The sequence below is a fragment of the Arachis ipaensis genome, chromosome B1, assembly GCF_059453495.1.
Source record: "Arachis ipaensis isolate K30076 ecotype BB chromosome B1, ASM5945349v1, whole genome shotgun sequence".
Lineage (NCBI taxonomy): Eukaryota > Viridiplantae > Streptophyta > Magnoliopsida > Fabales > Fabaceae > Arachis > Arachis ipaensis.
In genome coordinates, this window is record NC_142436.1 from 99,018,754 (window position 1) to 99,029,091 (window position 10,338).

Below are 10,338 nucleotides of genomic sequence, written 5' to 3' on the forward strand. Positions count from 1 at the left end.
TTACTTAAATGCTATGAATGAAAGATTTCTCATGAAATTTTGCAAGACTTTGATGCAATTGTTTGGATGATTTCAGGGAAGAAGAGGCTAAGCAAGGAAGCAACAAAATCAATAAAGGAAGCTTGAATATCACATGTGGAGTTTAAGTTCCAGTTTAAGCCTAAACTGGAGCTTAAACGCCAAAATCATGAAGGATAAGAAATGCTGGAATTGAAGTTTAACCTCCAGTTTGACCTTAAACTGGAGGTTAAACGCCAGAATGAAAAGCCTCACTAAAGAAGCATTCCACGTTTAACCTCCAGTTTGACCTCAAACTGGAGGTTAAACGCCAGAATGATAATGTCACTCAGGGGGGAGTTCCACGTTTAACCTCCAGTTTGACCTCAAACTGGAGGTTAAACGCCAGAAGGAGGAAGAGTACCAGGGAGCCATTCCACGTTTAAGCTCCAGTTTGACCTCAAACTGGAGCTTAAACGTGTTCGACAGCTTTTCTCCTCCAGGGTTGCTCTCTCCATTTCCACGTTTAACCTCCAGTTTGACCTCAAACTGGAGGTTAAACGTGTTCGACCTCCAGTATGCCTCCACCCTTTTCCACGTTTATCCTCCAGTTTAACCTTAAACTGGAGGTTAAACGTGTTCGACCTCCAGGGCTGCCCTTCCTATTTCCACGTTTAAGCTTCAGTTTAACCTTAAACTGAAGCTTAAACGTGTTCGACTACATGACTCTCCAGGGCTGCCTTCTTCCATTTCCACGTTTAAGCTTCAGTTTAACCTTAAACTGAAGCTTAAACGTGCTTCTACAAAAGGCCTCACTGGAAGTGTCTGGCGTTTAAGCTGCAGTTTAAGCTTAAACTACAACTTAAACGCCACTCTTGGAAAAGGTTTCTGGGCCAAAAATATTGTGATTTAAGTTAGTCTTTGAGCACAAATATTAACGTAAACTTACTTTGGTATGAAACCCAATTGAATATCATGGTTTATGGGATTGGGCCTGAAGGATTGATGAGTTTGAAATCTCAATTTATTGAGTCATGTGTCATTATTTGATTATCACTAAGTTGGCTCAATAAATGTTACAGGATTTGGATCAACAACCTCATCAAGATTATGGATCATAAACCCAAGGCAAAAGGAAAGCAAGGAGAGGCCTCAAAGCCCAAGAAGCACAACTGAAGCTCAATATAGAAAGTGTATAAATAGGATAGAAGTTAAGTTAGAAGGAACTTTTACTTTCACTTTTAGAGTTTTCCTTTTCTTTGTAATTGAATTCAGAGCTATGATTCACTAAACCCCCTTTCATTGGGTTAGGGAGCTCTATTGTAATTCAATGAATCAATAATAGTTTACCTTCTTCTTCAATCTTTTCTCTTGAATTTTGTTAGAAAGCTTCTCGATCTAATTCCATTGAGTAGTTGTCTTGGGAAAGAAACTACCCATACTTGGAATCCTTCGGAGCCTTGGGAAAGGAATGGAGGATTCATGCTAGAGAAGCTTTCTCACAGTGAATTGGATTGGGGTTTGGATGGATATTGTGACATGTAATCCTACCAAATTGTGGTTCATGAAATTGTGTGGTATAATCAGTGATCAAGCATCATCTCTTCTTATGAACATTTAAACCAAGGGATTGGGAATTTGTTTGTTTTTAGAGAGAATTGGTGAGCCAAGGGATTGGTATCCAATCATATAAGATTGCCAAGCAAAATTGAATGAACGCATTGGTTGAGGAAGAGATAAACATGTTTTGATTCGGAGATCTCAATATCTCCTATAACCCAATGAATTCCCCATTTCTGATTTCCATTTTCTCTTTACATTCTGCAACTCAATTCATGCAACACCCCCATTCCCTTTTAATTTCAGCAATTTAGTTTCTGCTCTTTAATTCATTGCAATTTAAGATTCTGCCATTTCAATTTCTTGTCATTTACTTTTACCGCCAATTTTACATTCCGCAATTCTCATCTCAATCTTGATTCCGCTCAACTAGAACACACTTCTAATCCGAATTGCTCACTCAACCAATCCTTGTGGGATTCGACCTCACTCTATTGTGAGTTTTTACTTGACGATAACCGGTGCACTTGCCGGAAGGAATTTTGCCGATCGTGCAATTTCCTAAATCGTAGCATAACTAGTTTATGTGCATCAAGTTTATGGCGCCGTTGCCGGGGATTGGTTTTCGATTGACAATTCTCAAATTGGAAGCTAACTAGATTGAGCAATTTTCTCTTGCTTTGTTAATTCTGTTCAAGATACTTGTTGAATTTTAATTTCTGCACTCGGTTACATGCTTTCCTTCTTTATGCCTTTAAATTCATGCAACTAACTCACTGACGCACTAACTGTTTGAATTAATTCCTCAATTGATCTAACCATACTCTTCCATTAACCAAGAGTACTTCACTTGTTTGTGTTTGAGCTGTGTTCTTGTATGACAGGTAGGAGAGGAGAGACATCAACTCCTCCATATACCGAACCAGAGAGGACCCTTCATAGACTTAGAAGGGAAGCAAGAGGGAAGAGAGTAGTGGGAGAAGAGGAATCTGAAGGAGAATCTGAGGACAATTTTGAGGAAGCTTTAGATCTCAACATGGATAGAGAAGTTCACAACCATGAGAGAGTTGATGGAAACGATGCCATTCCTGAGAGGAGGGTTCTTAGTTCATACATAAACCCAACCTCTGGGAATTGTGGTAGTAGCATCCAGAAACCACCCATTCAGGCCAACAATTTTGAGCTCAAGCCACAGCTAATATCACTTGTGGAGAATCATTGTTCCTTTGGAGGAAGTGCTAATGAAGACCCAAACCAACATCTCACAAAATTCCTGAGAATTTGTGACACTGTGAAGTCCAATGGAGTCCAGGAAGATGCCTATAAACTGCTTTTGTTCCCATTTTCACTTAGGGACAAAGCAGCTAAGTGGCTGGAATCATTCCCAAGGGGGAGTCTAACAACATGGGATGAGGTGGAAAGCAAGTTTCTGGCACGTTTCTACCCTCCACAAAAGGTCAATAGGCTTCGATCTGAGGTTCAGACTTTTAGACAACAAGATGGTGAAACTCTCTACGAGGCATGGGAGAGATTCAAGGACTTGACAAGGAAATGCCCACCAAACATGTTCCATGATTGGGTGCAATTGCACATCTTTTATGATGGGCTCTCTTATGAATCAAGGAAGGCTGTAGACCATTCATCAGGAGGTTCATTGAACAGGAAAAAGACTGTGGAAGAAGCCATTGAAGTGATCGAGACAGTGGCTGAGAATGGGTACTACTATGCATCAGAGAGGCACAACACTAAGGGAGTCTTGGAGCTGAACCATGTTGATACAATTCTAGCCCAAAACAAGGTGTTTGCCAAGCAACTAGCAGAGCTTACCAGGCAATTAGAAACAAAGCAAGTGGCTGCAATACACACACAAGATCAAGAGGAAGTAAGCATTGAAGGAGGTGATTGGGATGAGGCTAACTATGTGGGAAACCAACAAAGGCAATCATATGATCCACATTCCAACACTTACAACCCAGGCTGGAGAAACCACCCAAACTTTGGGTGGGGAAACCAACAAACCCAACCACAAAACCACAAACCTTACAACCACAACCAACATAACAATTCCACATACCAAAACTCCAACCAAAGATCATACCAAGCCACACAAAACACTTACCCCCAACCATCATATCATGGCCAAAATAATCAACATACCCAACCTAATCCGAACCAACAATTTCAAGATCAATTAAACCGGATAGAAGGAATGATGGCAACCATGAGCCAAGACATAATTGAATTGAAAGCTTTTAAGGAAGAAGTAAATTCTAACTTGCAAAACCAAGGAGCTGCCATCCAGAAGCTAGAAAATCAAATTTTGTATTTGACTAAGCAAGCCCCTGGGACAAGCGGTTCGCATGCTGCCAAGGCTATTGCAAGGGAAGAATGTAAGGCCATAACCCTCAGAAGTGGAAAGAATCTAAAGGAGATCTCAAGGGAAACCACAGAGGATGAAGCAAAGGAAAATGTGAAAGACAAAGAACAAGGACAATCTTTTACACCGTCTGCAACAAAAGAAAAAGAAAAAGAGGTCCTGAAGCCTTACACACCTAAAGCACCTTATCCTCAACGTTTGATGAAAAGTGAAAAGGATGGCCAATTCTCCAGGTTCTTGGAGATTTTCAAGAAGCTTCAAATCAACATTCCCTTTGCTGAGGCAATAGAGCAAATGCCACTCTATGCAAAATTCTTAAAAGAATTAATGACCAAGAAGAGAAGCTGGAGAAATGAGGAAACTGTGTTGTTAACTGAAGAATGCAGTGCCATCATTCAGCACAAATTGCCTCAGAAATTGAAGGACCCAGGCAGTTTCCAAATCCCCTGCATCATAGGAGAAGTCATGGTGGAGAAGGCCCTGTGTGACTTAGGGGCCAGCATCAATTTGATGTCGCTAACAATGATGAGAAGAATGAAGATTGAGGAAGCCAAACCAACAAGAATGGCCCTCCAATTGGCAGATCGAACTTTTAAATTCCCTCATGGGATAGTTGAGGACTTGTTGGTGAAAGTGGGAGAATTTATATTTCCTGCTGATTTTGTGGTGTTAGATATGGAGGAAGAAGCCAAAGCTTCAATAATTCTGGGAAGACCCTTCCTAGCCACTGCTGGAGCCATCATAGATGTACAAAAGGGTGAACTCACTCTTAGACTACATGATGAGAAATTGGTGTTTAATGTATTCAAGGCAATGAGCTATCCATCAGAATCACTAAGGGAATGCATGAGGGTTGATGTAGTGGACATTGCAGTACAAGAAACTTTTGAGGAAACAATAAAGGAATTGGCAGAGGAGGAGTTCACCAAGGATATTGAAGTTAGTGATATCAAGGGTGCTGACACAACCATGCTAAGCATGCCAGAGAGAGTGAAAGAAGAAAAGGAAGCACCAAAACCTGAGCTCAAAGCCTTGCCCCCTAATCTCAAGTATGCATACTTGGGTAGTGATGAGAGTCACCCTGTTATCATTAGCTCTGCCCTGAGCCAAGAACAGGAAGAAGAATTGATCAAGGTGCTGCAAACTCATCAAGATGCCATTGGATGGACCCTAGCTGATTTGAAGGGGATAAGTTCATCCATATGCATGCATAAAATCTTGTTAGAAGAGGATGCTAGACCCTCCATTCAAGCTCAGAGGAGATTGAATCCCGTCATGAAAGAAGTGGTACAAAAGGAAGTCAGGAAGTTATGGCAGGCAGGGGTAATCTACCCCATTTCTGATAGCCCATGGGTTAGTCCCATCCATGTAGTTCCTAAGAAAGGTGGCATAACTGTGGTACCAAATGAGAAGAACGAACTCATACCCACAAGAACCGTCACTGGGTGGAGGATGTGCATAGACTACAGGAAGCTCAATGAAGCCACCAGAAAGGATCATTTCCCACTCCCATTCATGGATCAGATGCTTGAAAGGCTTGCCGGACATGCTTACTATTGCTTCTTGGATGGATATTCAGGATACAACCAAATAGTAGTTGATCCGAGTGATCAAGAGAAAACATCATTTGTTTGTCCATATGGAGTTTTTGCTTATAGACGCATGCCCTTTGGATTGTGCAATGCACCTGCCACTTTCCAAAGATGCATGCTGTCCATCTTTTCAGACATGATTGAAAAATTTATTGAGGTCTTCATGGACGATTTTTCTGTGTTTGGGGATTCTTTTCCCAGCTGCCTACACCACCTTGCCTTGGTGCTTAAGAGGTGCCAAGAGACTAACCTAGTATTAAACTGGGAAAAGTGTCATTTCATGGTCACAGAAGGAATAGTCCTTGGCCACAAAATCTCTAATAGAGGCACGGAGGTGGACAGAGCTAAGGTGGAAATCATTGAAAAACTACCTCCACCAAGTAATGTCAAGGCAGTTAGAAGTTTTTTGGGACACGCTGGTTTTTACAGAAGGTTTATTAGAGACTTTTCTAAAATAGCCAAACCTTTGAGTAACTTGCTTGTCTCTGATACACCCTTTGTATTTGATAAAAATTGCATGCTAGCCTATGAACTTTTGAAGCAAAAACTTTCCTCTGCACCTATCATTGCCCCACCTGATTGGAACTTACCTTTTGAACTGATGTGTGATGCATCAGACCTTGCTATTGAGGCAGTGTTAGGACAAAGGAAAGACAATTTGGTACATGTGATTTATTATGCCAATAAAGTCTTGAATGCTAACCAAAGGAATTACACAACCACTGAAAAAGAACTCTTGGCAATAGTCTTTGCATTTGACAAATTTAGATCTTATCTCATTGGATCTAAAGTCATTGTCTTCACTGATCATTCAGCTTTAAAATATTTACTTGCTAAACAAGAATCTAAACCAAGACTTATTAGATGGGTTCTTTTGTTGCAGGAATTTGACATTGAAATCAAAGACAAGAAGGGTGTAGAGAACAAGGTGGCAGATCATTTATCAAGGATACCATGTGAAGAAGGAAGCACACAAAGCACACATATAAATGAGTGCTTTCCTGATGAACAACTCATGGTAATTCACAAAGCACCCTGGTTTGCAGACATAGCAAACTTCAAGGCCACTGGGAGTTTACCTTTGGAATTTAACAAACATCAAAGGAAGAAATTGGTAAATGATGCCAAATACTTCATCTGGGACGAACCATACTTGTTCAAAAAATGTTCCGATGGCATACTCAGAAGATGCATATCCGAGGAAGAAGGAAGGGAAGTTTTATGGGACTGCCATGGCTCCACTTATGGAGGGCACTTTGCAGGAGAAAGAACAACAGCTAAGGTGTTGCAGTGTGGTTTTTATTGGCCCACTATCTTCAAAGATGCAAAAGAATTAGTGAAGCACTGCCATGAATGCCAGAAAGCTGGGAACCTGCCAAGAAGAAATGAAATGCCACAACAATTCATTCTGGAACTTGAATTGTTTGATGTATGGGGGATAGATTTCATGGGACCATTTCCCTCCTCATACTCAAATAATTACATTCTTGTGGCAGTAGACTATGTCTCCAAATGGGTTGAAGCAATAGCAACTCCAACCAATGATAATAAGGTAGTCATGAACTTCCTCAGAAAACACATTTTTTGCCGTTTTGGGGTTCCAAGAGCAATCATCAGTGATGGAGGAAGCCACTTCTGCAACAAACCATTAGAGGCATTGCTTCTAAAATATGGAGTCAAACACAGGGTAGCCACACCATACCATCCACAGACAAGTGGGCAAGCCGAAATATCTAACAGAGAACTCAAAAGGATCCTGGAAAAGACTATGGGAACTTCAAGGAAGGACTGGTCGATTAAGCTAGATGATGCTCTTTGGGCATATAGGACAGCTTTCAAAACACCAATTGGAATGTCTCCTTACCAACTAGTATATGGAAAAGCTTGCCATCTGCCACTGGAGTTGGAGCACAAGGCATACTGGGCCTTGAAACTTCTGAACTTGGACAACAAAGCTGCTGGAGAAAGAAGGATGTTGCAAATTCAAGAGTTGGAAGAATTCAGAGCAGAAGCTTATGAGAATGCCAAAATTTACAAAGAAAGAGCAAAGAAGAAGCATGACAGCAACATAGCCCCAAGGAAATTTGAAGAAGGGCAAAAAGTATTGCTCTACAATTCTAGGCTGAAGCTATTTCCAGGGAAGCTAAAATCAAGGTGGTCTGGACCATTCCTTGTCACCAAGGTCTCCAATTATGGACAAGTAGAAATCATGGAAGAAAAGTCACAACGAACCTTCATTGTTAACGGTCAAAGACTCAAACATTACTTGGGAGATGTGGAGGAGAAGGACAAAGTTAAATATCACCTCAACTGAGGAAGCTGACCGTCAAGCTAATGACGTTAAAGAAGCGCTTGTTGGGAGGCAACCCAACCTGAGGTAATACCTTGTTGCTGTTTCTTTTATTTGTTTCAATAAAAAGGGTGAAGTAGTTTCTGTGCATTGCAAAGAATTAAGTTTGGTGTTTCACACCAAACAATGAATTCATGGATCAATAATTCAAAGGGGAATGTGTGACTCTAAGTTTGGTGTTCCACCATAAAGATCAACTGAACACAACAACCTTTGAATTATATGAAAGGAACAACTATTCTAAGCAGTCACAGAAATGCTTAAAACCCTTAGTAGCAACATCATTCCAAGAGAACTCAAGGATTCAAAGAACAGAGAAGTAGGTGGGAGACTAAGTTTGGTGTTCACACACCAACCTAAGACTCCGATACTTACCCACACATAGTTGAGCTAACCACTCAAGTGCTTGAGAAGCAAGCAACTTCATCACTCTTTGCAGGAAAGGAAACAAGAATCTTAAAGCATGAAGCAACATTTAGGAGAAGAAGGAGAAATCAAATTGTTTCCTGACAACAAAGAGAAAACAAGGAATTTCACAAGGTGGTATTATTCCTTGATAATTCTTTAAAAAGGGCAAACAAAAGCATGCGTGTTCTGGTTTAAACTGTAAATGTTGAATCTTTCTTGAATGTAGAGTTTTTCTAGTATGTGTGTTTGTTATTTGCTTTGAATAAAGTGAATGCCTAGATGTTTGGATATAACTTCACCTTCTTAAACGAGTGCTTGCCATGCTTGTTCTGTTTCCAAAAATAAAAGAAAAGTTTGAACAAAAGTAACTTGGCTAAATTAGTGACAAATCAAGTAGAATTAAGTGGTGGTATGCATGCTTGATTGTTTAGTCAGATCACTGGAATTAGAGTGTAGAATTATCATTCTTTGTGTAGAAATTGAAAACTGTCTATGGATCTTGATGAATAAATGTCTTTGGCCATGAAAAAGAAAGAAAAAGAAGAAGAAAAAGCCTCTGAAAAAGGGCAACCAAAAAGCAAGAAAATTGAGAAAATAAGCTAGGCACCAATGGTTTGATCTTCTAAGACAAATGCCTGTGGTGTTTATGTATTAAGGATATGCTTGGATGAATAGGTTCTGAGGAGTGTTTCAACACTTGGTAACTTGGGTTAACTAACCCGGGATTATCAACCAAAAGTCCATTATCAAGAGCAACCTAAATACAAAACATTTAGTCACACAAAGAGGTGCTGGGCACCAATGTCTCAAGAAGAAATGTGAACTAAAATGCCTAAAGTGGATATGTGTAGTGCACTGATAAGAAAAAGAAAATGCCAAAGGCTTGTGCAACACATGACACTAAGCAAACAAGGAGCAAAAGAAGCTCTAAGAAAAAGAAAAGAAAAACAAAGAAGAGAAAAGTGCCAAAGACATAAAAATAACAAGAGGCCATAGCAGTGTTTGATGGATGCAATGAAAAAGTGATAATCTTACCTGATAAGTATGAAAAAGTGATGCTGCAACTTTCTGCATAAAACCCTTCTGAGGAACTTCAAATGCTTGCTAATATAGCCAATGTAATTGCTTTTTGTTTCATACTTTCTTCTCAAATAACTCAGGACTTGCTTAGGGACAAGCAAGTATTAAGTTTGGTGTTGTGATGCCAAGGCATCATAGGCTAGTTTCACTAGCATTTTTCTGTTAGTTTTAGTTGTTTTATGCATTTTCTTGAGCTTAAAGTAACCAAAAATGGTTAAATGAAGAACAAAGCAATGAACCATCCAAACAATATGATTTTGATGCAAATTCCATGAGTTTTAGTTATATTACTTAAATGCTATGAATGAAAGATTTCTCATGAAATTTTGCAAGACTTTGATGCAATTGTTTGGATGATTTCAGGGAAGAAGAGGCTAAGCAAGGAAGCAACAAAATCAATAAAGGAAGCTTGAATATCACATGTGGAGTTTAAGTTCCAGTTTAAGCCTAAACTGGAGCTTAAACGCCAAAATCATGAAGGATAAGAAATGCTGGAATTGAAGTTTAACCTCCAGTTTGACCTTAAACTGGAGGTTAAACGCCAGAATGAAAAGCCTCACTAAAGAAGCATTCCACGTTTAACCTCCAGTTTGACCTCAAACTGGAGGTTAAACGCCAGAATGATAATGTCACTCAGGGGGGAGTTCCACGTTTAACCTCCAGTTTGACCTCAAACTGGAGGTTAAACGCCAGAAGGAGGAAGAGTACCAGGGAGCCATTCCACGTTTAAGCTCCAGTTTGACCTCAAACTGGAGCTTAAACGTGTTCGACAGCTTTTCTCCTCCAGGGTTGCTCTCTCCATTTCCACGTTTAACCTCCAGTTTGACCTCAAACTGGAGGTTAAACGTGTTCGACACCTCCAGGGCTACCATTCTAAGCTTCCACGTTTAACCTCCAGTTTGACCTCAAACTGGAGGTTAAACGTGTTCGACCTCCAGTATGCCTCCACCCTTTTCCACGTTTAACCTCCAGTT

At 40.1% G+C, this 10,338-nt stretch overlaps 1 non-coding gene across 1 annotated transcript; it reads right to left on the reverse strand.

Annotated features, from left to right (window-relative positions):
• Positions 1 to 3,019: 3,019 nt before the first annotated feature.
• LOC148577620 (small nucleolar RNA R71) lies at positions 3,020 to 3,123 on the reverse strand. The gene has a single exon (XR_015904300.1). It is a non-coding gene; the product is annotated as a small nucleolar RNA R71 (small nucleolar RNA).
• Positions 3,124 to 10,338: the final 7,215 nt, after the last annotated feature.